At 48.6% G+C, this 25,758-nt stretch overlaps 27 non-coding genes across 27 annotated transcripts; all 27 read right to left on the bottom strand.

The window, feature by feature from the left end:
- Positions 1-797: 797 nt before the first annotated feature.
- Positions 798-870, bottom strand: trnar-acg (transfer RNA arginine (anticodon ACG)). Its single transcript has one exon. It is a non-coding gene; the product is annotated as a tRNA-Arg (tRNA).
- Positions 871-1,911: 1,041 nt separating this feature from the next.
- On the bottom strand, positions 1,912-1,984 carry trnac-aca (transfer RNA cysteine (anticodon ACA)). The gene has a single exon. It is a non-coding gene; the product is annotated as a tRNA-Cys (tRNA).
- Positions 1,985-2,225: 241 nt separating this feature from the next.
- Positions 2,226-2,297, bottom strand: trnah-gug (transfer RNA histidin (anticodon GUG)). The gene has a single exon. It is a non-coding gene; the product is annotated as a tRNA-His (tRNA).
- A 728-nt stretch (positions 2,298-3,025) lies between these two features.
- trnar-acg (transfer RNA arginine (anticodon ACG)) lies at positions 3,026-3,098 on the bottom strand. The gene has a single exon. It is a non-coding gene; the product is annotated as a tRNA-Arg (tRNA).
- Positions 3,099-4,130: 1,032 nt separating this feature from the next.
- trnar-acg (transfer RNA arginine (anticodon ACG)) lies at positions 4,131-4,203 on the bottom strand. The gene has a single exon. It is a non-coding gene; the product is annotated as a tRNA-Arg (tRNA).
- A 241-nt stretch (positions 4,204-4,444) lies between these two features.
- On the bottom strand, positions 4,445-4,516 carry trnah-gug (transfer RNA histidin (anticodon GUG)). The gene has a single exon. It is a non-coding gene; the product is annotated as a tRNA-His (tRNA).
- A 1,835-nt stretch (positions 4,517-6,351) lies between these two features.
- trnar-acg (transfer RNA arginine (anticodon ACG)) lies at positions 6,352-6,424 on the bottom strand. The gene has a single exon. It is a non-coding gene; the product is annotated as a tRNA-Arg (tRNA).
- Positions 6,425-7,465: 1,041 nt separating this feature from the next.
- On the bottom strand, positions 7,466-7,538 carry trnar-acg (transfer RNA arginine (anticodon ACG)). Its single transcript has one exon. It is a non-coding gene; the product is annotated as a tRNA-Arg (tRNA).
- A 1,041-nt stretch (positions 7,539-8,579) lies between these two features.
- trnar-acg (transfer RNA arginine (anticodon ACG)) lies at positions 8,580-8,652 on the bottom strand. Its single transcript has one exon. It is a non-coding gene; the product is annotated as a tRNA-Arg (tRNA).
- A 2,140-nt stretch (positions 8,653-10,792) lies between these two features.
- Positions 10,793-10,865, bottom strand: trnar-acg (transfer RNA arginine (anticodon ACG)). The gene has a single exon. It is a non-coding gene; the product is annotated as a tRNA-Arg (tRNA).
- Positions 10,866-11,904: 1,039 nt separating this feature from the next.
- Positions 11,905-11,977, bottom strand: trnar-acg (transfer RNA arginine (anticodon ACG)). The gene has a single exon. It is a non-coding gene; the product is annotated as a tRNA-Arg (tRNA).
- Positions 11,978-13,010: 1,033 nt separating this feature from the next.
- Positions 13,011-13,083, bottom strand: trnar-acg (transfer RNA arginine (anticodon ACG)). The gene has a single exon. It is a non-coding gene; the product is annotated as a tRNA-Arg (tRNA).
- Positions 13,084-14,117: 1,034 nt separating this feature from the next.
- trnar-acg (transfer RNA arginine (anticodon ACG)) lies at positions 14,118-14,190 on the bottom strand. Its single transcript has one exon. It is a non-coding gene; the product is annotated as a tRNA-Arg (tRNA).
- A 1,033-nt stretch (positions 14,191-15,223) lies between these two features.
- On the bottom strand, positions 15,224-15,296 carry trnar-acg (transfer RNA arginine (anticodon ACG)). Its single transcript has one exon. It is a non-coding gene; the product is annotated as a tRNA-Arg (tRNA).
- A 1,025-nt stretch (positions 15,297-16,321) lies between these two features.
- On the bottom strand, positions 16,322-16,394 carry trnar-acg (transfer RNA arginine (anticodon ACG)). The gene has a single exon. It is a non-coding gene; the product is annotated as a tRNA-Arg (tRNA).
- Positions 16,395-16,635: 241 nt separating this feature from the next.
- Positions 16,636-16,707, bottom strand: trnah-gug (transfer RNA histidin (anticodon GUG)). The gene has a single exon. It is a non-coding gene; the product is annotated as a tRNA-His (tRNA).
- Positions 16,708-17,435: 728 nt separating this feature from the next.
- On the bottom strand, positions 17,436-17,508 carry trnar-acg (transfer RNA arginine (anticodon ACG)). Its single transcript has one exon. It is a non-coding gene; the product is annotated as a tRNA-Arg (tRNA).
- Positions 17,509-17,749: 241 nt separating this feature from the next.
- On the bottom strand, positions 17,750-17,821 carry trnah-gug (transfer RNA histidin (anticodon GUG)). Its single transcript has one exon. It is a non-coding gene; the product is annotated as a tRNA-His (tRNA).
- A 728-nt stretch (positions 17,822-18,549) lies between these two features.
- trnar-acg (transfer RNA arginine (anticodon ACG)) lies at positions 18,550-18,622 on the bottom strand. Its single transcript has one exon. It is a non-coding gene; the product is annotated as a tRNA-Arg (tRNA).
- A 241-nt stretch (positions 18,623-18,863) lies between these two features.
- On the bottom strand, positions 18,864-18,935 carry trnah-gug (transfer RNA histidin (anticodon GUG)). Its single transcript has one exon. It is a non-coding gene; the product is annotated as a tRNA-His (tRNA).
- Positions 18,936-19,663: 728 nt separating this feature from the next.
- Positions 19,664-19,736, bottom strand: trnar-acg (transfer RNA arginine (anticodon ACG)). Its single transcript has one exon. It is a non-coding gene; the product is annotated as a tRNA-Arg (tRNA).
- Positions 19,737-20,768: 1,032 nt separating this feature from the next.
- Positions 20,769-20,841, bottom strand: trnar-acg (transfer RNA arginine (anticodon ACG)). Its single transcript has one exon. It is a non-coding gene; the product is annotated as a tRNA-Arg (tRNA).
- Positions 20,842-21,082: 241 nt separating this feature from the next.
- trnah-gug (transfer RNA histidin (anticodon GUG)) lies at positions 21,083-21,154 on the bottom strand. Its single transcript has one exon. It is a non-coding gene; the product is annotated as a tRNA-His (tRNA).
- A 728-nt stretch (positions 21,155-21,882) lies between these two features.
- trnar-acg (transfer RNA arginine (anticodon ACG)) lies at positions 21,883-21,955 on the bottom strand. The gene has a single exon. It is a non-coding gene; the product is annotated as a tRNA-Arg (tRNA).
- A 1,029-nt stretch (positions 21,956-22,984) lies between these two features.
- Positions 22,985-23,057, bottom strand: trnar-acg (transfer RNA arginine (anticodon ACG)). Its single transcript has one exon. It is a non-coding gene; the product is annotated as a tRNA-Arg (tRNA).
- Positions 23,058-24,096: 1,039 nt separating this feature from the next.
- On the bottom strand, positions 24,097-24,169 carry trnar-acg (transfer RNA arginine (anticodon ACG)). Its single transcript has one exon. It is a non-coding gene; the product is annotated as a tRNA-Arg (tRNA).
- Positions 24,170-25,210: 1,041 nt separating this feature from the next.
- Positions 25,211-25,283, bottom strand: trnar-acg (transfer RNA arginine (anticodon ACG)). The gene has a single exon. It is a non-coding gene; the product is annotated as a tRNA-Arg (tRNA).
- Between the last annotated feature and the right edge of the window lie 475 nt (positions 25,284-25,758).

The following is a 25,758-nucleotide window of genomic DNA, read 5'->3' as shown; positions in this document are numbered from 1 at the left end:
CGTGACACGGATTCGAACCAGGGTTGCTGCGACCACAACGCAGAGTACTAACCACTATACGATCACGGCTCGCCACTTCTCGCTGGACACACGAGAGGTGGTGGCCACGGGTGTTCTGACCTGTGCTGTGCCACGTGAATAAACTGCGAACGTAAGTTCCCAGCCTCTCTCCCTTTGTCTAAGCCGTCCCAATTTCCAAACAAGCCATTTTCCACCTTGTTTTCTCTGCCACATTTCAAGGGGCGTCACTTTTTTATTTGGTTATGACAAGATTGTTGAGCGTTTTACAAGAATGGCGCGGAAGGGCTACTCATTCCATCCATAGTGTCCTTTTTTGGACACAAATTATGATTCTTGCCTTTGTGTCCCCGAAGCAGAACAAGGCCAGTCACTCTCACACTTTCAATGGTCCTAAATCAAGTTCAAATAGGTACTCATCCGCCCCCAAACGGCTTTGAAGTGACTATACTCGCACCAGCTTGTATTGATGGCATGCAGCACATGCATTTTCACTCGTTTGCGTCAAATCCTTGTATGGTCACACCATAGCCAGCTTTTTCTTTTTTCTACCGGTGAAGAAAAGCATTCCCTTTTCCCAAGCTCTTTCAATACCTGCTGCAGCAAAACATTCATTCAGGCGCTTCCTTCTTGGTATCTGCGCAACGGTGAGGAATCAAAGTAGGAGCTTTGGTGAAAGGGGCATAAGGCCTGTTCTTTTAGTTTGGCGCGCTACGCTCAACTACTTGACAGACATCTTTCCCTCATCGGCCAAATACAGAATTGGTTAAATGGATGCTCGAGCCAGCCAGGAGTCGAACCTGGAATCTTCTGATCCGTAGTCAGACGCGTTATCCATTGCGCCACTGGCCCAAGGTGTTTGCTGTTTGCCATGTCACTGACCCAGGACACTCGCTCGGAGCGAAAGAAGTGATAGGGAAACAGCAGACAGTGGTCATCCTCTTTCACAGGTTTACTAACCGAGACTATATATCTAAAGGCTCTTTTTAAACAGAGACGAGGGGGAGTAACTCTGCGTATGGCACTGGTCGCGTATAGCGTATACGCACGGCGCGCAACGTCCCTTGTCTGCACATAGAGACAACGAAAAATGTGCCGTGACACGGATTCGAACCGGGGTTGCTGCGACCACAACGCAGAGTACTAACCACTATACGATCACGGCTCGCCACTTCTTGCTGGACACACGAGAGGTGGTGGCCACGGGTGTTCTGACCTGTGCTGTGCCACGTGAATAAACTGCGAACGTAAGTTCCCAGCCTCTCTCCCTTTGTCTAAGCCGTCCCAATTTCCAAACAAGCCATTTTCCACCTTGTTTTCTCTGCCACATTTCAAGGGGCGTCACTTTTTTATTTGGTTATGACAAGATTGTTGAGCGTTTTACAAGAATGGCGCGGAAGGGCTACTCATTCCCTGCATAGTGTCCTTTTTTGGACACAAATTATGATTCTTGCCTTTGAGTCCCCGAAGCAGAACAAGGCCAGTCACTCTCACACTTTCAATGGTCCTAAATCAAGTTCAAATAGGTACTCATCCGCCCCCAAACGGCTTTGAAGTGACTATACTCGCACCAGCTTGTATTGATGGCATGCAGCACATGCATTTTCACTCGTTTGCGTCAAATCCTTGTATGGTCACACCATAGCCAGCTTTTTCTTTTTTCTACCGGTGAAGAAAAGCATTCCCTTTTCCCAAGCTCTTTCAATACCTGCTGCAGCAAAACATTCATTCAGGCGCTTCCTTCTTGGTATCTGCGCAACGGTGAGGAATCAAAGTAGGAGCTTTGGTGAAAAGGGCATAAGGCCTGTTCTTTTAGTTTGGCGCGCTACGCTCAACTACTTGACAGACATCTTTCCCTCATCGGCCAAATACAGAATTGGTTAAATGGATGCTCGAGCCAGCCAGGAGTCGAACCTGGAATCTTCTGATCTGTAGTCAGACGCATTATCCATTGCGCCACTGGCCCAAGGTGTTTGCTGCTTGCCATGTCACCGACCCAGGACACTCGCTCGGAGCGAAAGAAGTGACGGGGAAACAGCAGACAGTGGTCTTCCTCTTTCACAGGTTTACTAACCGAGACTATATATCTAAACGCTCTTTTTAAACAGAGAGGGGGGGGAGCAGCTCTGCGCATGGCACTGGTCGCGTATAGCGTATAAGCAGGGCGTGCAACGTCCCTTGTCTTCACATAGGGACAACGAAAAATGTGCCGTGACCCGGATTCGAACCGGGGTTGCTGCGACCACAACGCAGAGTACTAACCACTATACGATCACGGCTCGCCACTTCTCGCTGGACGCACGAGAGGTGGTGGCCACGGGTGTTCTGTCCTGTGCTGTGCCACATGAATAAACTGCGAACGTAAGTTCCCAGCCTCTCTCCCTTTGTCTAAGCCGTCCCAATTTCCAAGCAAGCCATTTTCCACCTTGTTTTCTCTGCCACATTTCAAGGGGCGTCACTTTTTTATTTGGTTATGACAAGATTGTTGAGCGTTTTACAAGAATGGCGCGGAAGGGCTACTCATTCCCTGCATAGTGTCCTTTTTCGGACACAAATTATGATTCTTGCCTTTGTGTCCCCGAAGCAGAACAAGGCCAGTCACTCTCACACTTTCAATGGTCCTAAATCAAGTTCAAATAGGTACTCATCCGCCCCCAAACGGCTTTGAAGTGACTATACTCGCACCAGCTTGTATTGATGGCATGCAGCACATGCATTTTCACTCGTTTGCGTCAAATCCTTGTATGGTCACACCATAGCCAGCTTTTTCTTTTTTCTACCGGTGAAAAAAAGCATTCCCTTTTCCCAAGCTCTTTCAATACCTGCTGCAGCAAAACATTCATTCAGGCGCTTCCTTCTTGGTATCTGCGCAACGGTGAGGAATCAAAGTAGGAGCTTTGGTGAAAGGGGCATAAGGCCTGTTCTTTTAGTTTGGCGCGCTACGCTCAACTACTTGACAGACATCTTTCCCTCATCGGCCAAATACAGAATTGGTTAAATGGATGCTCGAGCCAGCCAGGAGTCGAACCTGGAATCTTCTGATCCGTAGTCAGACGCGTTATCCATTGCGCAACTGGCCCAAGGTGTTTGCTGTTTGCCATGTCACTGACCCAGGACACTCGCTCGGAGCGAAAGAAGTGATAGGGAAACAGCAGACAGTGGTCATCCTCTTTCACAGGTTTACTAACCGAGACTATATATCTAAACGCTCTTTTTAAACAGAGAGGGGGGGAGTAGCTCTGCGCATGTCACTGGTCGCGTATACGCGCGGCGTGCAACGTCCCTTGTCTGCACATAGGGACAACGAAAAATGTGCCGTGACCCAGATTCGAACCGGGGTTGCTGCGACCACAACGCAGAGTACTAACCACTATACGATCACGGCTCGCCACTTCTCGCTGGACACACGAGAGGTGGTGGCCACGGGTGTTCTGACCTGTGCTGTGCCACGTGAATAAACTGCGAACGTAAGTTCCCAGCCTCTCTCCCTTTGTCTAAGCCGTCCCAATTTCCAAACAAGCCATTTTCCACCTTGTTTTCTCTGCCACATTTCAAGGGGCGTCACTTTTTTATTTGGTTATGACAAGATTGTTGAGCGTTTTACAAGAATGGCGCGGAAGGGCTACTCATTCCCTGCATAGTGTCCTTTTTTGGACACAAATTATGATTCTTGCCTTTGTGTCCCCGAAGCAGAACAAGGCCAGTCACTCTCACACTTTCAATGGTCCTAAATCAAGTTCAAATAGGTACTCATCCGCCCCCAAACGGCTTTGAAGTGACTATACTCGCACCAGCTTGTATTGATGGCATGCAGCACATGCATTTTCACTCGTTTGCGTCAAATCCTTGTATGGTCACACCATAGCCAGCTTTTTCTTTTTTCTACCGGTGAAGAAAAGCATTCCCTTTTCCCAAGCTCTTTCAATACCTGCTGCAGCAAGACGTTCATGCAGGCGCTTCCTTTTGGTATCTGCGCAACGGTGAGGAATCAAAGTAGGAGCTTTGGTGAAAAGGGCATAAGGCCTGTTCTTTTAGTTTGGCGCGCTACGCTCAACTAATTGACAGACATCTTTCCCTCATCGCCCAAATACAGAATTGGTTAAATGGATGCTCGAGCCAGCCAGGAGTCGAACCTGGAATCTTCTGATCCGTAGTCAGACGCGTTATCCATTGCGCCACTGGCCCAAGGTGTTTGCTGTTTGCCATGTCACTGACCCAGGACACTCGCTCGGAGCGAAAGAAGTGATAGGGAAACAGCAGACAGTGGTCATCCTCTTTCACAGGTTTACTAACCGAGACTATATATCTAAAGGCTCTTTTTAAACAGAGACGAGGGGGAGTAACTCTGCGTATGGCACTGGTCGCGTATAGCGTATACGCACGGCGCGCAACGTCCCTTGTCTGCACATAGGGACAACGAAAAATGTGCCGTGACCCGGATTCGAACCGGGGTTGCTGCGACCACAACGCAGAGTACTAACCACTATACGATCACGGCTCGCCACTTCTCGCTGGACGCACGAGAGGTGGTGGCCACGGGTGTTCTGTCCTGTGCTGTGCCACATGAATAAACTGCGAACGTAAGTTCCCAGCCTCTCTCCCTTTGTCTAAGCCGTCCCAATTTCCAAGCAAGCCATTTTCCACCTTGTTTTCTCTGCCATATTTCAAGGGGCGTCACTTTTTTATTTGGTTATGACAAGATTGTTGAGCGTTTTACAAGAATGGCGCGGAAGGGCTACTCATTCCCTGCATAGTGTCATTTTTCGGACACAAATTATGATTCTTGCCTTTGTGTCCCCGAAGCAGAACAAGGCCAGTCACTCTCACACTTTCAATGGTCCTAAATCAAGTTCAAATAGGTACTCATCCGCCCCCAAACGGCTTTGAAGTGACTATACTCGCACCAGCTTGTATTGATGGCATGCAGCACATGCATTTTCACTCGTTTGCGTCAAATCCTTGTATGGTCACACCATAGCCAGCTTTTTCTTTTTTCTACCGGTGAAGAAAAGCATTCCCTTTTCCCAAGCTCTTTCAATACCTGCTGCAGCAAAACATTCATTCAGGCGCTTCCTTCTTGGTATCTGCGCAACGGTGAGGAATCAAAGTAGGAGCTTTGGTGAAAAGGGCATAAGGCCTGTTCTTTTAGTTTGTCGCGCTACGCTCAACTAATTGACAGACATCTTTCCCTCATCGCCCAAATACAGAATTGGTTAAATGGATGCTCGAGCCAGCCAGGAGTCCAACCAGGAATCTTCTGATCCGTAGTCAGACGCATTATCCATTGCGCCACTGGCCCAAGGTGTTTGCTGCTTGCCATGTCACCGACCCAGGACACTCGCTCGGAGCGAAAGAAGTGACGGGGAAACAGCAGACAGTGGTCTTCCTCTTTCACAGGTTTACTAACCGAGACTATATATCTAAACGTTCTTTTTAAACAGAGAGGGGGGGGAGTAGCTCTGCGCATGTCACTGGTCGCGTATACGCGCGGCGTGCAACGTCCCTTGTCTGCACATAGGGACAACGAAAAATGTGCCGTGACCTGGATTCGAACCGGGGTTGCTGCGACCACAACGCAGAGTACTAACCACTATACGATCACGGCTCGCCACTTCTCGCTGGACGCACGAGAGGTGGTGGCCACGGGTGTTCTGTCCTGTGCTGTGCCACATGAATAAACTGCGAACGTAAGTTCCCAGCCTCTCTCCCTTTGTCTAAGCCGTCCCAATTTCCAAACAAGCCATTTTCCACCTTGTTTTCTCTGCCACATTTCAAGGGGCGTCACTTTTTTATTTGGTTATGACAAGATTGTTGAGCGTTTTACAAGAATGGCGCGGAAGGGCTACTCATTCCATCCATAGTGTCCTTTTTTGGACACAAATTATGATTCTTGCCTTTGTGTCCCCGAAGCAGAACAAGGCCAGTCACTCTCACACTTTCAATGGTCCTAAATCAAGTTCAAATAGGTACTCATCCGCCCCCAAACGGCTTTGAAGTGACTATACTCGCACCAGCTTGTATTGATGGCATGCAGCACATGCATTTTCACTCGTTTGCGTCAAATCCTTGTATGGTCACACCATAGCCAGCTTTTTCTTTTTTCTACCGGTGAAAAAAAGCATTCCCTTTTCCCAAGCTCTTTCAATACCTGCTGCAGCAAAACATTCATTCAGGCGCTTCCTTCTTGGTATCTGCGCAACGGTGAGGAATCAAAGTAGGAGCTTTGGTGAAAAGGGCATAAGGCCTGTTCTTTTAGTTTGGCGCGCTACGCTCAACTACTTGACAGACATCTTTCCCTCATCGGCCAAATACAGAATTGGTTAAATGGATGCTCGAGCCAGCCAGGAGTCGAACCTGGAATCTTCTGATCCGTAGTCAGACGCATTATCCATTGCGCCACTGGCCCAAGGTGTTTGCTGTTTGCCATGTCACTGACCCAGGACACTCGCTCGGAGCGAAAGAAGCGATAGGGAAACAGCAGACAGTGGTCATCCTCTTTCACAGGTTTACTAACCGAGACTATATATCTAAAGGCTCTTTTTAAACAGAGACGAAGGGGAGTAACTCTGCGCATGGCACTGGTCGCGTATAGCGTATACGCACGGCACGCAACGTCCCTTGTCTGCACATAGGGACAACGAAAAATGTGCCGTGACACGGATTCGAACCGGGGTTGCTGCGACCACAACGCAGAGTACTAACCACTATACGATCACGGCTCGCCACTTCTCGCTGGACACACGAGAGGTGGTGGCCACGGGTGTTCTGACCTGTGCTGTGCCACGTGAATAAACTGCGAACGTAAGTTCCCAGCCTCTCTCCCTTTGTCTAAGCCGTCCCAATTTCCAAACAAGCCATTTTCCACCTTGTTTTCTCTGCCACATTTCAAGGGGCGTCACTTTTTTATTTGGTTATGACAAGATTGTTGAGCGTTTTACAAGAATGGCGCGGAAGGGCTACTCATTCCCTGCATAGTGTCCTTTTTTGGACACAAATTATGATTCTTGCCTTTGTGTCCCCGAAGCAGAACAAGGCCAGTCACTCTCACACTTTCAATGGTCCTAAATCAAGTTCAAATAGGTACTCATCCGCCCCCAAACGGCTTTGAAGTGACTATACTCGCACCAGCTTGTATTGATGGCATGCAGCACATGCATTTTCACTCGTTTGCGTCAAATCCTTGTATGGTCACACCATAGCCAGCTTTTTCTTTTTTCTACCGGTGAAGAAAAGCATTCCCTTTTCCCAAGCTCTTTCAATACCTGCTGCAGCAAAACATTCATTCAGGCGCTTCCTTCTTGGTATCTGCGCAACGGTGAGGAATCAAAGTAGGAGCTTTGGTGAAAAGGGCATAAGGCCTGTTCTTTTAGTTTGGCGCACTACGCTCAACTAATTGACAGACATCTTTCCCTCATCGGCCAAATACAGAATTGGTTAAATGGATGCTCGAGCCAGCCAGGAGTCGAACCTGGAATCTTCTGATCCGTAGTCAGACGCATTATCCATTGCGCCACTGGCCCAAGGTGTTTGCTGTTTGCCATGTCACTGACCCAGGACACTCGCTCGGAGCGAAAGAAGCGATAGGGAAACAGCAGACAGTGGTCATCCTCTTTCACAGGTTTACTAACCGAGACTATATATCTAAAGGCTCTTTTTAAACAGAGACGAAGGGGAGTAACTCTGCGCATGGCACTGGTCGCGTATAGCGTATACGCACGGCACGCAACGTCCCTTGTCTGCACATAGGGACAACGAAAAATGTGCCGTGACACGGATTCGAACCAGGGTTGCTGCGACCACAACGCAGAGTACTAACCACTATACGATCACGGCTCGCCACTTCTCGCTGGACACACGAGAGGTGGTGGCCACGGGTGTTCTGACCTGTGCTGTGCCACGTGAATAAACTGCGAACGTAAGTTCCCAGCCTCTCTCCCTTTGTCTAAGCCGTCCCAATTTCCAAACAAGCCATTTTCCACCTTGTTTTCTCTGCCACATTTCAAGGGGCGTCACTTTTTTATTTGGTTATGACAAGATTGTTGAGCGTTTTACAAGAATGGCGCGGAAGGGCTACTCATTCCCTGCATAGTGTCCTTTTTTGGACACAAATTATGATTCTTGCCTTTGTGTCCCCGAAGCAGAACAAGGCCAGTCACTCTCACACTTTCAATGGTCCTAAATCAAGTTCAAATAGGTACTCATCCGCCCCCAAACGGCTTTGAAGTGACTATACTCGCACCAGCTTGTATTGATGGCATGCAGCACATGCATTTTCACTCGTTTGCGTCAAATCCTTGTATGGTCACACCATAGCCAGCTTTTTCTTTTTTCTACCGGTGAAGAAAAGCATTCCCTTTTCCCAAGCTCTTTCAATACCTGCTGCAGCAAAACATTCATTCAGGCGCTTCCTTCTTGGTATCTGCGCAACGGTGAGGAATCAAAGTAGGAGCTTTGGTGAAAAGGGCATAAGGCCTGTTCTTTTAGTTTGGCGCGCTACGCTCAACTAATTGACAGACATCTTTCCCTCATCGCCCAAATACAGAATTGGTTAAATGGATGCTCGAGCCAGCCAGGAGTCGAACCTGGAATCTTCTGATCCGTAGTCAGACGCATTATCCATTGCGCCACTGGCCCAAGGTGTTTGCTGCTTGCCATGTCACCGACCCAGGACAATCGCTCGGAGCGAAAGAAGTGACGGGGAAACAGCAGACAGTGGTCTTCCTCTTTCACAGGTTTACTAACCGAGACTATATATCTAAACGCTCTTTTTAAACAGAGAGGGGGGGGAGTAGCTCTGCGCATGTCACTGGTCGCGTATACGCGCGGCGTGCAACGTCCCTTGTCTGCACATAGGGACAACGAAAAATGTGCCGTGACACGGATTCGAACCAGGGTTGCTGCGACCACAACGCAGAGTACTAACCACTATACGATCACGGCTCGCCACTTCTCGCTGGACGGACGAGAGGTGGTGGCCACGGGTGTTCTGTCCTGTGCTGTGCCACATGAATAAACTGCGAACGTAAGTTCCCAGCCTCTCTCCCTTTGTCTAAGCCGTCCCAATTTCCAAGCAAGCCATTTTCCACCTTGTTTTCTCTGCCATATTTCAAGGGGCGTCACTTTTTTATTTGGTTATGACAAGATTGTTGAACGTTTTACAAGAATGGCGCGGAAGGGCTACTCATTCTCTGCATAGTGTCCTTTTTCGGACACAAATTATGACTCTTGCCTTTGTGTCCCCGAAGCAGAACAAGGCCAGTCACTCTCACACTTTCAATGGTCCTAAATCAAGTTCAAATAGGTACTCATCCGCCCCCAAACGGCTTTGAAGTGACTATACTCGCACCAGCTTGTATTGATGGCATGCAGCACATGCATTTTCACTCGTTTGCGTCAAATCCTTGTATGGTCACACCATAGCCAGCTTTTTCTTTTTTCTACCGGTGAAGAAAAGCATTCCCTTTTCCCAAGCTCTTTCAATACCTGCTGCAGCAAAACATTCATTCAGGCGCTTCCTTCTTGGTATCTGCGCAACGGTGAGGAATCAAAGTAGGAGCTTTGGTGAAAAGGGCATAAGGCCTGTTCTTTTAGTTTGGCGCGCTACGCTCAACTAATTGACAGACATCTTTCCCTCATCGCCCAAATACAGAATTGGTTAAATGGATGCTCGAGCCAGCCAGGAGTCCAACCAGGAATCTTCTGATCCGTAGTCAGACGCATTATCCATTGCGCCACTGGCCCAAGGTGTTTGCTGCTTGCCATGTCACCGACCCAGGACACTCGCTCGGAGCGAAAGAAGTGACGGGGAAACAGCAGACAGTGGTCTTCCTCTTTCACAGGTTTACTAACCGAGACTATATATCTAAACGCTCTTTTTAAACAGAGAGGGGGGGAGTAGCTCTGCGCATGTCACTGGTCGCGTATACGCGCGGCGTGCAACGTCCCTTGTCTGCACATAGGGACAACGAAAAATGTGCCGTGACCTGGATTCGAACCGGGGTTGCTGCGACCACAACGCAGAGTACTAACCACTATACGATCACGGCTCGCCACTTCTCGCTGGACGCACGAGAGGTGGTGGCCACGGGTGTTCTGTCCTGTGCTGTGCCACATGAATAAACTGCGAACGTAAGTTCCCAGCCTCTCTCCCTTTGTCTAAGCCGTCCCAATTTCCAAACAAGCCATTTTCCACCTTGTTTTCTCTGCCACATTTCAAGGGGCGTCACTTTGTTATTTGGTTATGACAAGATTGTTGAGCGTTTTACAAGAATGGCGCGGAAGGGCTACTCATTCCATCCATAGTGTCCTTTTTTGGACACAAATTATGATTCTTGCCTTTGTGTCCCCGAAGCAGAACAAGGCCAGTCACTCTCACACTTTCAATGGTCCTAAATCAAGTTCAAATAGGTACTCATCCGCCCCCAAACGGCTTTGAAGTGACTATACTCGCACCAGCTTGTATTGATGGCATGCAGCACATGCATTTTCACTCGTTTGCGTCAAATCCTTGTATGGTCACACCATAGCCAGCTTTTTCTTTTTTCTACCGGTGAAGAAAAGCATTCCCTTTTCCCAAGCTCTTTCAATACCTGCTGCAGCAAAACGTTCATTCAGGCGCTTCCTTCTTGGTATCTGCGCAACGGTGAGGAATCAAAGTAGGAGCTTTGGTGAAAAGGGCATAAGGCCTGTTCTTTTAGTTTGGCGCGCTACGCTCAACTACTTGACAGACATCTTTCCCTCATCGCCCAAATACAGAATTGGTTAAATGGATGCTCGAGCCAGCCAGGAGTCGAACCTGGAATCTTCTGATCCGTAGTCAGACGCGTTATCCATTGCGCCACTGGCCCAAGGTGTTTGCTGTTTGCCATGTCACCGACCCAGGACACTCGCTCGGAGCGAAAGAAGTGATAGGGAAACAGCAGACACAGGTCTTCCTCTTACATAGGTTTACTAACCGAGACTATATATCTAAACGCTCTTTTTAAAGAAAGACGGGGGGGAGCAGCTCTGCGCATGGCACTGGTCGCGTATGGCGTATACGCACGGCGCGCAACGTCCCTTGTCTGCACATAGGGACAACGAAAAATGTGCCGTGAACCGGATTCGAACCGGGGTTGCTGCGACCACAACGCAGAGTACTAACCACTATACGATCACGGCTCGCCACTTCTCGCTGGACGCACGAGAGGTGGTGGCCACGGGTGTTCTGACCTGTGCTGTGCCACATGAATAAACTGTGAACGTAAGTTCCCAGCCTCTCTCCCTTTGTCTAAGCCGTCCCAATTTCCAAACAAGCCATTTTCCACCTTGTTTTCTCTGCCACATTTCAAGGGGCGTCACTTTTTTATTTGGTTATGACAAGATTGTTGAGCGTTTTACAAGAATGGCGCGGAAGGGCTACTCATTCCCTGCAGTGTCCTTTTTCGGACACAAATTATGATTCTTGCCTTTGTGTCCCCGAAGCAGAACAAGGCCAGTCACTCTCACACTTTCAATGGTCCTAAATCAAGTTCAAATAGGTACTCATCCGCCCCCAAACGGCTTTGAAGTGACTATACTCGCACCAGCTTGTATTGATGGCATGCAGCACATGCATTTTCACTCGTTTGCGTCAAATCCTTGTATGGTCACACCATAGCCAGCTTTTTCTTTTTTCTACCGGTGAAGAAAAGCATTCCCTTTTCCCAAGCTCTTTCAATACTTGCTGCAGCAAAACATTCATTCAGGCGCTTCCTTCTTGGTATCTGCGCAACGGTGAGGAATCAAAGTAGGAGCTTTGGTGAAAAGGGCATAAGGCCTGTTCTTTTAGTTTGGCGCGCTACGCTCAACTACTTGACAGACATCTTTCCCTCATCGCCCAAATACAGAATTGGTTAAATGGATGCTCGAGCCAGCCAGGAGTCGAACCTGGAATCTTCTGATCCGTAGTCAAACGCGTTATCCATTGCGCCACTGGCCCAAGGTGTTTGCTGCTTGCCATGTCACCGACCCAGGACACTCGCTCGGAGCGAAAGAAGTGATGGGGAAACAGCAGACAGTGGTCTTCCTCTTTCACAGGTTTACTAACCGAGACTATATATCTAAACGCTCTTTTTAAACAGAGAGGGAGGGGAGTAGCTCTGCGCATGTCACTGGTCGCGTATACGCGCGGCGTGCAACGTCCCTTGTCTGCACATAGGGACAACGAAAAATGTGCCGTGACCCGGATTCGAACCGGGGTTGCAGCGACCACAACGCAGAGTACTAACCACTATACGATCACGGCTCGCCACTTCTCGCTGGACGCATGAGAGGTGGTGGCCACGGGTGTTCTGACCTGTGCTGTGCCACATGAATAAACTGCAAACGTAAGTTCCCAGCCTCTCTCCCTTTTTCTAAGCCGTCCCAATTTCCAAACAAGCCATTTTCCACCTTGTTTTCTCTGCCATATTTCAAGGGGCGTCACTTTTTTATTTGGTTATGACAAGATTGTTCAGCGTTTTACAAGAATGGCACGGAAGGGCTACTCATTCCCTGCATAGTGTCCTTTTTCGGACACAAATTATGATTCTTGCCTTTGTGTCCCCGAAGCAGAACAAGGCCAGTCACTCTCACACTTTCAATGGTCCTAAATCAAGTTCAAATAGGTACTCATCCGCCCCCAAACGGCTTTGAAGTGACTATACTCGCACCAGCTTGTATTGATGGCATGCAGCACATGCATTTTCACTCGTTTGCGTCAAATCCTTGTATGGTCACACCATAGCCAGCTTTTTCTTTTTTCTACCGGTGAAGAAAAGCATTCCCTTTTCCCAAGCTCTTTCAATACCTGCTGCAGCAAAACGTTCATTCAGGCGCTTCCTTTTGGTATCTGCGCAACGGTGAGGAATCAAAGTAGGAGCTTTGGTGAAAAGGGCATAAGGCCTGTTCTTTTAGTTTGGCGCGCTACGCTCAACTACTTGACAGACATCTTTCCCTCATCGGCCAAATACAGAATTGGTTAAATGGATGCTCGAGCCAGCCAGGAGTCGAACCTGGAATCTTCTGATCCGTAGTCAGACACGTTATCCATTGCGCCACTGGCCCAAGGTGTTTGCTGTTTGCCATGTCACTGACCCAGGACACTCGCTCGGAGCGAAAGAAGTGATAGGGAAACAGCAGACAGTGGTCATCCTCTTTCACAGGTCTACTAACCGAGACTATATATCTAAATGCTCTTTTTAAACAGAGACGAGGGGGAGTAACTCTGCGCATGGCACTGGTCGCGTATACGCGCGGCGTGCAACGTCCCTTGTCTGCACATAGGGACAACGAAAAATGTGCCGTGACCCGGATTCGAACCGGGGTTGCAGCGACCACAACGCAGAGTACTAACCACTATACGATCACGGCTCGCCACTTCTCGCTGGACGCATGAGAGGTGGTGGCCACGGGTGTTCTGACCTGTGCTGTGCCACGTGAATAAACTGCGAACGTAAGTTCCCAGCCTCTCTCCCTTTGTCTAAGCCGTCCCAATTTCCAAACAAGCCATTTTCCACCTTGTTTTCTCTGCCACATTTCAAGGGGCGTCACTTTTTTATTTGGTTATGACAAGATTGTTGAGCGTTTTACAAGAATGGCGCGGAAGGGCTACTCATTCCCTGCATAGTGTCCTTTTTCGGACACAAATTATGATTCTTGCCTTTGTGTCCCCGAAGCAGAACAAGGCCAGTCACTCTCACACTTTCAATGGTCCTAAATCAAGTTCAAATAGGTACTCATCCGCCCCCAAACGGCTTTGAAGTGACTATACTCGCACCAGCTTGTATTGATGGCATGCAGCACATGCATTTTCACTCGTTTGCGTCAAATCCTTGTATGGTCACACCATAGACAGCTTTTTCTTTTTTCTACCGGTGAAGAAAAGCATTCCCTTTTCCCAAGCTCTTTCAATACTTGCTGCAGCAAAACATTCATTCAGGCGCTTCCTTCTTGGTATCTGCGCAACGGTGAGGAATCAAAGTAGGAGCTTTGGTGAAAAGGGCATAAGGCCTGTTCTTTTAGTTTGGCGCGCTACGCTCAACTACTTGACAGACATCTTTCCCTCATCGCCCAAATACAGAATTGGTTAAATGGATGCTCGAGCCAGCCAGGAGTCGAACCTGGAATCTTCTGATCCGTAGTCAAACGCGTTATCCATTGCGCCACTGGCCCAAGGTGTTTGCTGCTTGCCATGTCACCGACCCAGGACACTCGCTCGGAGCGAAAGAAGTGATAGGGAAACAGCAGACAGTGGTCATCCTCTTTCACAGGTTTACTAACCGAGACTATATATCTAAACGCTCTTTTTAAACAGAGAGGGGGGGAGTAGCTCTGCGCATGTCACTGGTCGCGTATACGCGCGGCGTGCAACGTCCCTTGTCTGCACATAGGGACAACGAAAAATGTGCTGTGACCCGGATTCGAACCGGGGTTGCGGCGACCACAACGCAGAGTACTAACCACTATACGATCACGGCTCGCCACTTCTCGCTGGACGCACGAGAGGTGGTGGCCACGGGTGTTCTGACCTGTGCTGTGCCACATGAATAAACTGCGAACGTAAGTTCCCAGCCTCTCTCCCTTTGTCTAAGCTGTCCCAATTTCCAAACAAGCCATTTTCCACCTTGTTTTCTCTGCCATATTTCAAGGGGCGTCACTTTTTTATTTGGTTATGACAAGATTGTTGAGCGTTTTACAAGAATGGCACGGAAGGGCTACTCATTCCCTGCATAGTGTCCTTTTTCGGACACAAATTATGATTCTTGCCTTTGTGTCCCCGAAGCAGAACAAGGCCAGTCACTCTCACACTTTCAATGGTCCTAAATCAAGTTCAAATAGGTACTCATCTGCCCCCAAACGGCTTTGAAGTGACTATACTCGCACCAGCTTGTATTGATGGCATGCAGCACATGCATTTTCACTCGTTTGCGTCAAATCCTTGTATGGTCACACCATAGGCAGCTTTTTCTTTTTTCTACCGGTGAAGAAAAGCATTCCCTTTTCCCAAGCTCTTTCAATACCTGCTGCAGCAAAACGTTCATTCAGGCGCTTCCTTCTTGGTATCTGCGCAACGGTGAGGAATCAAAGTAGAAGCTTTGGTGAAAAGGGCATAAGGCCTGTTCTTTTAGTTTGGCGCGCTACGCTCAACTACTTGACAGACATCTTTCCCTCATCGGCCAAATACAGAATTGGTTAAATGGATGCTCGAGCCAGCCAGGAGTCGAACCTGGAATCTTCTGATCCGTAGTCAAACGCGTTATCCATTGCGCCACTGGCCCAAGGTGTTTGCTGCTTGCCATGTCACTGACCCAGGACACTCGCTCGGAGCGAAAGAAGTGATGGGGAAACAGCAGACAGTGGTCTTCCTCTTTCACAGGTTTACTAACCGAGACTATATATCTAAACGCTCTTTTTAAACAGAGAGGGGGGGGAGTAGCTCTGCGCATGTCACTGGTCGCGTATACGCGCGGCGTGCAACGTCCCTTGTCTGCACATAGGGACAACGAAAAATGTGCCGTGACCCTGATTCGAACCAGGGTTGCAGCGACCACAACGCAGAGTACTAACCACTATACGATCACGGCTCGCCACTTCTCGCTGGACGCACGAGAGGTGGTGGCCACGGGTGTTCTGACCTGTGCTGTGCCACATGAATAAACTGCGAACGTAAGTTCCCAGCCTCTCTCCCTTTGTCTAAGCCGTCCCAATTTCCAAACAAGCCATTTTCCACCTTGTTTTCTCTGCCACATTTCAAGGGGCGTCACTTTTTTATTTGGTTATGACAAGATTGTTGAGCGTTTTACAAGAATGGCGCGGAAGGGCTATGCATAGTGTCCTTTTTCGGACACAAATTATGATTCTTGCCTTTGTGTCCCCGAAGCAGAACAAGGCCAGTCACTCTCACACTTTCAATGGTCCTAAATCAAGTTCAAATAGGTACTCATCCGCCCCAAAACGGCTTTGAAGTGACTATACTCGCACCAGCTTGTATTGATGGCATGCAGCACATGCATTTTCACTCGTTTGCGTCAAATCCTTGTATGGTCACACCATAGCCAGCTTTTTCTTTTTTCTACCGGTGAAGAAAAGCATTCCCTTTTCCCAAGCGCTTTCAATACCTGCTGCAGCAAAACGTTCATTCAGGCGCTTCCTTCTTGGTATCTGCGCAACGGTGAGGAATCAAAGTAGGAGCTTTGGTGAAAAGGGCATAAGGCCTGTTCTTTTAGTTTGGCGCGCTACGCTCAACAGCTTGACAGACATCTTTCCCTCATCGCCCAAATACAGAATTGGTTAAATGGATGCTAGAGCCAGCCAGGAGTCGAACCTGGAATCTTCTGATCCGTAGTCAGACGCGTTATCCATTGCGCCACTGGCCCAAGGTGCTTGCTGCTTGCCATGTCACCGACCCAGGACACTCGCTCGGAGCGAAAGAAGTGATGGGGAAACAGCAGACACAGGTCTTCCTCTTACATAGGTTTACTAACCGAGACTATATATCTAAACGCTCTTTTTAAAGAAAGACGGGGGGGAGCAGCTCTGCGCATGGCACTGGTCGCGTATAGCGTATAAGCACGGCGTGCAACGTCCCTTGTCTTCACATAGGGACAATGAAAAATGTGCCGTGACCCGGATTCGAACCGGGGTTGCTGCGACCACAACGCAGAGTACTAACCACTATACGATCACGGCTCGCCACTTTTCGCTGGACACACGAGAGGTGGTGGCCACGGGTGTTCTGACCTGTGCTGTGCCACATGAATAAACTGCGAACGTAAGTTCCCAGCCTCTCTCCCTTTGTCTAAGCCGTCCCAATTTCCAAACAAGCCATTTTCCACCTTGTTTTCTCTGCCACATTTCAAGGGGCGTCACTTTTTTATTTGGTTATGACAATATTGTTGAGCGTTTTACAAGAATGGCGCGGAAGGGCTACTCATTCCCTGCATAGTGTCCTTTTTCGGACACAAATTATGATTCTTGCCTTTGTGTCCTTGAAGCAGAACAAGGCCAGTCACTCTCACACTTTCAATGGTCCTAAATCACGTTAAAATAGGTACTCATCCGCCCCAAAACGGCTTTGAAGTGACTATACTCGCACCAGCTTGTATTGATGGCATGCAGCACATGCATTTTCACTCGTTTGCGTCAAATCCTTGTATGGTCACACCATAGCCAGCTTTTTCTTTTTTCTACCGGTGAAGAAAAGAATTCCCTTTTCCCAAGCGCTTTCAATACCTGCTGCAGCAAAACGTTCATTCAGGCGCTTCCTTCTTGGTATCTGCGCAACAGTGAGGAATCAAAGTAGGAGCTTTGGTGAAAAGGGCATAAGGCCTGTTCTTTTAGTTTGGCGCGCTACGCTCAACTACTTGACAGACATCTTTCCCTCATCGGCCAAATACAGAATTGGTTAAATGGATGATCGAGCCAGCCAGGAGTCGAACCTGGAATCTTCTGATCCGTAGTCAAACGCGTTATCCATTGCGCCACTGGCCCAAGGTGCTTGCTGCTTGCCATGTCACCGACCCAGGACACTCGCTCGGAGCGAAAGAAGTGATGGGGAAACAGCAGACACAGGTCTTCCTCTTACATAGGTTTACTAACCGAGACTATATATCTAAACGCTCTTTTTAAACAAAGACGGGGGGGAGCAGCTCTGCGCATGGCACTGGTCGCGTATAGCGTATAAGCACGGCGTGCAACGTCCCTTGTCTTCACATAGGGACAATGAAAAATGTGCCGTGACCCGGATTCGAACCGGGGTTGCTGCGACCACAACGCAGAGTACTAACCACTATACGATCACGGCTCGCCACTTTTCGCTGGACACACGAGAGGTGGTGGCCACGGGTGTTCTGACCTGTGCTGTGCCACATGAATAAACTGCGAACGTAAGTTCCCAGCCTCTCTCCCTTTGTCTAAGCCGTCCCAATTTCCAAACAAGCCATTTTCCACCTTGTTTTCTCTGCCACATTTCAAGGGGCGTCACTTTTTTATTTGGTTATGACAATATTGTTGAGCGTTTTACAAGAATGGCGCGGAAGGGCTACACATTCCCTGCATAGTGTCCTTTTTCGGACACAAATTATGATTCTTGCCTTTGTGTCCTTGAAGCAGAACAAGGCCAGTCACTCTCACACTTTCAATGGTCCTAAATCACGTTAAAATAGGTACTCATCCGCCCCAAAACGGCTTTGAAGTGACTATACTCGCACCAGCTTGTATTGATGGCATGCAGCACATGCATTTTCACTCGTTTGCGTCAAATCCTTGTATGGTCACACCATAGCCAGCTTTTTCTTTTTTCTACCGGTGAAGAAAAGAATTCCCTTTTCCCAAGCGCTTTCAATACCTGCTGCAGCAAAACGTTCATTCAGGCGCTTCCTTCTTGGTATCTGCGCAACAGTGAGGAATCAAAGTAGGAGCTTTGGTGAAAAGGGCATAAGGCCTGTTCTTTTAGTTTGGCGCGCTACGCTCAACTACTTGACAGACATCTTTCCCTCATCGGCCAAATACAGAATTGGTTAAATGGATGATCGAGCCAGCCAGGAGTCGAACCTGGAATCTTCTGATCCGTAGTCAAACGCGTTATCCATTGCGCCACTGGCCCAAGGTGCTTGCTGCTTGCCATGTCACCGACCCAGGACACTCGCTCGGAGCGAAAGAAGTGATGGGGAAACAGCAGACACAGGTCTTCCTCTTACATAGGTTTACTAACCGAGACTATATATCTAAACGCTCTTTTTAAACAAAGACGGGGGGGAGCAGCTCTGCGCATGGCACTGGTCGCGTATAGCGTATAAGCACGGCGTGCAACGTCCCTTGTCTTCACATAGGGACAATGAAAAATGTGCCGTGACCCGGATTCGAACCGGGGTTGCTGCGACCACAACGCAGAGTACTAACCACTATACGATCACGGCTCGCCACTTTTCGCTGGACACACGAGAGGTGGTGGCCACGGGTGTTCTGACCTGTGCTGTGCCACATGAATAAACTGCGAACGTAAGTTCCCAGCCTCTCTCCCTTTGTCTAAGCCGTCCCAATTTCCAAACAAGCCATTTTCCACCTTGTTTTCTCTGCCACATTTCAAGGGGCGTCACTTTTTTATTTGGTTATGACAATATTGTTGAGCGTTTTACAAGAATGGCGCGGAAGGGCTACACATTCCCTGCATAGTGTCCTTTTTCGGACACAAATTATGATTCTTGCCTTTGTGTCCTTGAAGCAGAACAAGGCCAGTCACTCTCACACTTTCAATGGTCCTAAATCACGTTAAAATAGGTACTCATCCGCCCCAAAACGGCTTTGAAGTGACTATACTCGCACCAGCTTGTATTGATGGCATGCAGCACATGCATTTTCACTCGTTTGCGTCAAATCCTTGTATGGTCACACCATAGCCAGCTTTTTCTTTTTTCTACCGGTGAAGAAAAGAATTCCCTTTTCCCAAGCGCTTTCAATACCTGCTGCAGCAAAACGTTCATTCAGGCGCTTCCTTCTTGGTATCTGCGCAACAGTGAGGAATCAAAGTAGGAGCTTTGGTGAAAAGGGCATAAGGCCTGTTCTTTTAGTTTGGCGCGCTACGCTCAACTACTTGACAGACATCTTTCCCTCATCGGCCAAATACAGAATTGGTTAAATGGATGATCGAGCCAGCCAGGAGTCGAACCTGGAATCTTCTGATCCGTAGTCAAACGCGTTATCCATTGCGCCACTGGCCCAAGGTGTTTGCTGCTTGCCATGTCACCGACCCAGGACACTCGCTCGGAGCGAAAGAAGTGATGGAGAAACAGCAGACAAAAGTCTTCCTCTTTCACAGGTTTACTAACCGAGACTATATATCTAAACGCTCTTTTTAAACAGAGACGGGGGGTAGTAGCTCTGCGCATGGCACTGGTCGCGTATAGCGTATACGCACGGCGTGCAATGTCCCTTGTCTGCACATAGGGACAACGAAAAACATGCCTTGACCCGGATTCGAACCGGGGTTGCTGCGACCACAACGCAGAGTACTAACCACTATACGATCACGGCTCGCCACTTCTCGCTGGACGCACGAGAAGGGGTGGCCACGGGTGTTCTGACCTGTGCTGTGCCACATGAATAAACTGCGAACGTAAGTTCCCAGCCTCTCTCCCTTTGTCTAAGCCGTCCCAATTTCCAAACAAGCCATTTTCCACCTTGTTTTCTCTGCCACATTTCAAGGGGCGTCACTTTTTTATTTGGTTATGACAAGATTGTTGAGCGTTTTACAAGAATGGCGCGGAAGGGCTATGCATAGTGTCCTTTTTCGGACACAAATTATGATTCTTGCCTTTGTGTCCCCGAAGCAGAACAAGGCCAGTCACTCTCACACTTTCAATGGTCCTAAATCAAGTTCAAATAGGTACTCATCCGCCCCCAAACGGCTTTGAAGTGACTATACTCGCACCAGCTTGTATTGATGGCATGCAGCACATGCATTTTCACTCGTTTGCGTCAAATCCTTGTATGGTCACACCATAGCCAGCTTTTTCTTTTTTCTACCGGTGAAGAAAAGCATTCCCTTTTCCCAAGCGCTTTCAATACCTGCTGCAGCAAAACGTTCATTCAGGCGCTTCCTTCTTGGTATCTGCGCAACGGTGAGGAATCAAAGTAGGAGCTTTGGTGAAAAGGGCATAAGGCCTGTTCTTTTAGTTTGGCGCGCTACGCTCAACAGCTTGACAGACATCTTTCCCTCATCGCCCAAATACAGAATTGGTTAAATGGATGCTAGAGCCAGCCAGGAGTCGAACCTGGAATCTTCTGATCCGTAGTCAGACGCGTTATCCATTGCGCCACTGGCCCAAGGTGCTTGCTGCTTGCCATGTCACCGACCCAGGACACTCGCTCGGAGCGAAAGAAGTGATGGGGAAACAGCAGACACAGGTCTTCCTCTTACATAGGTTTACTAACCGAGACTATATATCTAAACGCTCTTTTTAAACAAAGACGTGGGGGAGCAGCTCTGCGCATGGCACTGGTCGCGTATAGCGTATAAGCACGGCGTGCAACGTCCCTTGTCTTCACATAGGGACAATGAAAAATGTGCCGTGACCCGGATTCGAACCGGGGTTGCTGCGACCACAACGCAGAGTACTAACCACTATACGATCACGGCTCGCCACTTCTCGCTGGACGCACGAGAGGTGGTGGCCACGGGTGTTCTGACCTGTGCTGTGCCACATGAATAAACTGCGAACGTAAGTTCCCAGCCTCTCTCCCTTTTTCTAAGCTGTCCCAATTTCCAAACAAGCCATTTTCCACCTTGTTTTCTCTGCCATATTTCAAGGGGCGTCACTTTTTTATTTGGTTATGACAATATTGTTGAGCGTTTTACAAGAATGGCGCGGAAGGGCTACTCATTCCCTGCATAGTGTCCTTTTTCGGACACAAATTATGATTCTTGCCTTTGTGTCCTCGAAGCAGAACAAGGCCAGTCACTCTCACACTTTCAATGGTCCTAAATCAAGTTCAAATAGGTACTCATCCGCCCCCAAACGGCTTTGAAGTGACTATACTCGCACCAGCTTGTATTGATGGCATGCAGCACATGCATTTTCACTCGTTTGCGTCAAATCCTTGTATGGTCACACCATAGCCAGCTTTTTCTTTTTTCTACCGGTGAAGAAAAGAATTCCCTTTTCCCAAGCGCTTTCAATACCTGCTGCAGCAAAACGTTCATTCAGGCGCTTCCTTCTTGGTATCTGCGCAACAGTGAGGAATCAAAGTAGGAGCTTTGGTGAAAAGGGCATAAGGCCTGTTCTTTTAGTTTGGCGCGCTACGCTCAACTACTTGACAGACATCTTTCCCTCATCGCCCAAATACAGAATTGGTTAAATGGATGATCGAGCCAGCCAGGAGTCGAACCTGGAATCTTCTGATCCGTAGTCAAACGCGTTATCCATTGCGCCACTGGCCCAAGGTGTTTGCTGCTTGCCATGTCACCGACCCAGGACACTCGCTCGGAGCGAAAGAAGTGATGGGGAAACAGCAGACAGTGGTCTTCCTCTTTCACAGGTTTACTAACCGAGACTATATATCTAAACGCTCTTTTTAAACAGAGGGAGAGTAGCTCTGCGCATGGCACTGGTCGCGTATACGCACGGCGCGAAACGTCCCTTGTCTGCACATAGGGACAACGAAAAATGTGCCTTGACCCGGATTCAAACCGGGGTTGCTGCGACCACAACGCAGAGTACTAACCACTATACGATCACGGCACGCCACTTCTCCCTGGACACACGAGAGGTGGTGGCCACGGGTGTTCTGACCTGTGCTGTGCCACATGAATAAACTGCGAACGTAAGTTCCCAGCCTCTCTCCCTTTGTCTAAGCCGTCCCAATTTCCAAACAAGCCATTTTCCACCTTGTTTTCTCTGCCACATTTCAAGGGGCGTCACTTTTTTATTTGGTTATGACAAGATTGTTGAGCGTTTTACAAGAATGGCGCGGAAGGGCTACTCATTCCCTGCATAGTGTCCTTTTTCGGACACAAATTATGATTCTTGCCTTTGTGTCCCCGAAGCAGAACAAGGCCAGTCACTCTCACACTTTCAATGGTCCTAAATCAAGTTCAAATAGGTACTCATCCGCCCCCAAACGGCTTTGAAGTGACTATACTCGCACCAGCTTGTATTGATGGCATGCAGCACATGCATTTTCACTCGTTTGCGTCAAATCCTTGTATGGTCACACCATAGCCAGCTTTTTCTTTTTTCTACCGGTGAAGAAAAGCATTCCCTTTTCCCAAGCTCTTTCAATACCTGCTGCAGCAAAACGTTCATTCAAGCGCTTCCTTCTTGGTATCTGCGCAACGGTGAGGAATCAAAGTAGGAGCTTTGGTGAAAAGGGCATAAGGCCTGTTCTTTTAGTTTGGCGCGCTACGCTCAACTGCTTGACAGACATCTTTCCCTCATCGCCAAAATACAGAATTGGTTAAATGGATGCTCGAGCCAGCCAGGAGTCGAACCTGGAATCTTCTGATCCGTAGTCAGACGCGTTATCCATTGCGCCACTGGCCCAAGGTGGTTGCTGCTTGCCATGTCACCGACCCAGGACACTCGCTCGGAGCGAAAGAAGTGATGGGGAAACAGCAGACACAGGTCTTCCTCTTTCATAGGTTTACTAACTGAGACTATATATCTAAACGCTCTTTTTAAACAGAGACGGGGGGGAGTAGCTCTGCGCATGGCACTGGTCGCGTATAGCGTATACGCACGGCGTGCAATGTCCCTTGTCTGCACATAGGGACAACGAAAAACATGCCTTGACCCGGATTCGAACCGGGGTTGCTGCGACCACAACGCAGAGTACTAACCACTATACGATCACGGCTCGCCACTTCTCGCTGGACACACGAGAGGTGGTGGCCACGGGTGTTCTGACCTGTGCTGTGCCACATGAATAAACTGCGAACGTAAGTTCCCAGCCTCTCTCCCTTTATCTAAGCCGTCCCAATTTCCAAACAAGCCATTTTCCACCTTGTTTTCTCTGCCACATTTCAAGGGGCGTCACTTTTTTATTTGGTTATGACAATATTGTTGAGCGTTTTACAAGAATGGCGCGGAAGGGCTACTCATTCCCTGCATAGTGTCCTTTTTCGGAGACAAATTATGATTCTTGCCTTTGTGTCCTCGAAGCAGAACAAGGCCAGTCACTCTCACACTTTCAATGGTCCTAAATCAAGTTAAAATAGGTACTCATCCGCCCCAAAACGGCTTTGAAGTGACTATACTCGCACCAGCTTGTATTGATGGCATGCAGCACATGCATTTTCACTCGTTTGCGTCAAATCCTTGTATGGTCACACCATAGCCAGCTTTTTCTTTTTTCTACCGGTGAAGAAAAGCATTCCCTTTTCCCAAGCGCTTTCAATACCTGCTGCAGCAAAACGTTCATTCAGGCGCTTCCTTCTTGGTATCTGCGCAACGGTGAGGAATCAAAGTAGGAGCTTTGGTGAAAAGGGCATAAGGCCTGTTCTTTTAGTTTGGCGCTACGCTCAACTACTTGACAGACATCTTTCCCTCATCGCCGAAATACAGAATTGGTTAAATGGATGATCGAGCCAGCCAGGAGTCGAACCTGGAATCTTCTGATCCGTAGTCAAACGCGTTATCCATTGCGCCACTGGCCCAAGGTGTTTGCTGCTTGCCATGTCACCGACCCAGGACACTCGCTCGGAGCGAAAGAAGTGATGGAGAAACAGCAGACAAAAGTCTTCCTCTTTCACAGGTTTACTAACCGAGACTATATATCTAAACGCTCTTTTTAAACAGAGACGGGGGGTAGTAGCTCTGCGCATGGCACTGGTCGCGTATAGCGTATACGCACGGCGTGCAATGTCCCTTGTCTGCACATAGGGACAACGAAAAACATGCCTTGACCCGGATTCGAACCGGGGTTGCTGCGACCACAACGCAGAGTACTAACCACTATACGATCACGGCTCGCCACTTCTCGCTGGACGCACGAGAGGTGGTGTCCACGGGTGTTCTGACCTGTGCTGTGCCACATGAATAAACTGCGAACGTAAGTTCCCAGCCTCTCTCCCTTTGTCTAAGCCGTCCCAATTTCCAAACAAGCCTTTTTCCACCTTGTTTTCTCTGCCACATTTCAAGGGGCGTCACTTTTTTATTTGGTTATGACAAGATTGTTGAGCGTTTTACAAGAATGGCGCGGAAGGGCTACTCATTCCCTGCATAGTGTCCTTTTTCGGACACAAATTATGATTCTTGCCTTTGTGTCCTTGAAGCAGAACAAGGCCAGTCACTCTCACACTTTCAATGGTCCTAAATCACGTTAAAATAGGTACTCATCCGCCCCAAAACGGCTTTGAAGTGACTATACTCGCACCAGCTTGTATTGATGGCATGCAGCACATGCATTTTCACTCGTTTGCGTCAAATCCTTGTATGGTCACACCATAGCCAGCTTTTTCTTTTTTCTACCGGTGAAGAAAAGAATTCCCTTTTCCCAAGCGCTTTCAATACCTGCTGCAGCAAAACGTTCATTCAGGCGCTTCCTTCTTGGTATCTGCGCAACAGTGAGGAATCAAAGTAGGAGCTTTGGTGAAAAGGGCATAAGGCCTGTTCTTTTAGTTTGGCGCGCTACGCTCAACTACTTGACAGACATCTTTCCCTCATCGGCCAAATACAGAATTGGTTAAATGGATGATCGAGCCAGCCAGGAGTCGAACCTGGAATCTTCTGATCCGTAGTCAAACGCGTTATCCATTGCGCCACTGGCCCAAGGTGTTTGCTGCTTGCCATGTCACCGACCCAGGACACTCGCTCGGAGCGAAAGAAGTGATGGAGAAACAGCAGACAAAAGTCTTCCTCTTTCACAGGTTTACTAACCGAGACTATATATCTAAACGCTCTTTTTAAACAGAGACGGGGGGTAGTAGCTCTGCGCATGGCACTGGTCGCGTATAGCGTATACGCACGGCGTGCAATGTCCCTTGTCTGCACATAGGGACAACGAAAAACATGCCTTGACCCGGATTCGAACCGGGGTTGCTGCGACCACAACGCAGAGTACTAACCACTATACGATCACGGCTCGCCACTTCTCGCTGGACGCACGAGAGGTGGTGGCCACGGGTGTTCTGACCTGTGCTGTGCCACATGAATAAACTGCGAACGTAAGTTCCCAGCCTCTCTCCCTTTGTCTAAGCCGTCCCAATTTCCAAACAAGCCATTTTCCACCTTGTTTTCTCTGCCA

This window comes from Osmerus eperlanus, chromosome 19 (genome assembly GCF_963692335.1).
Source record: "Osmerus eperlanus chromosome 19, fOsmEpe2.1, whole genome shotgun sequence".
NCBI classification, from domain to species: Eukaryota; Metazoa; Chordata; class Actinopteri; order Osmeriformes; family Osmeridae; genus Osmerus; species Osmerus eperlanus.
This window is presented reverse-complemented; position numbering and strand designations above follow the sequence as displayed.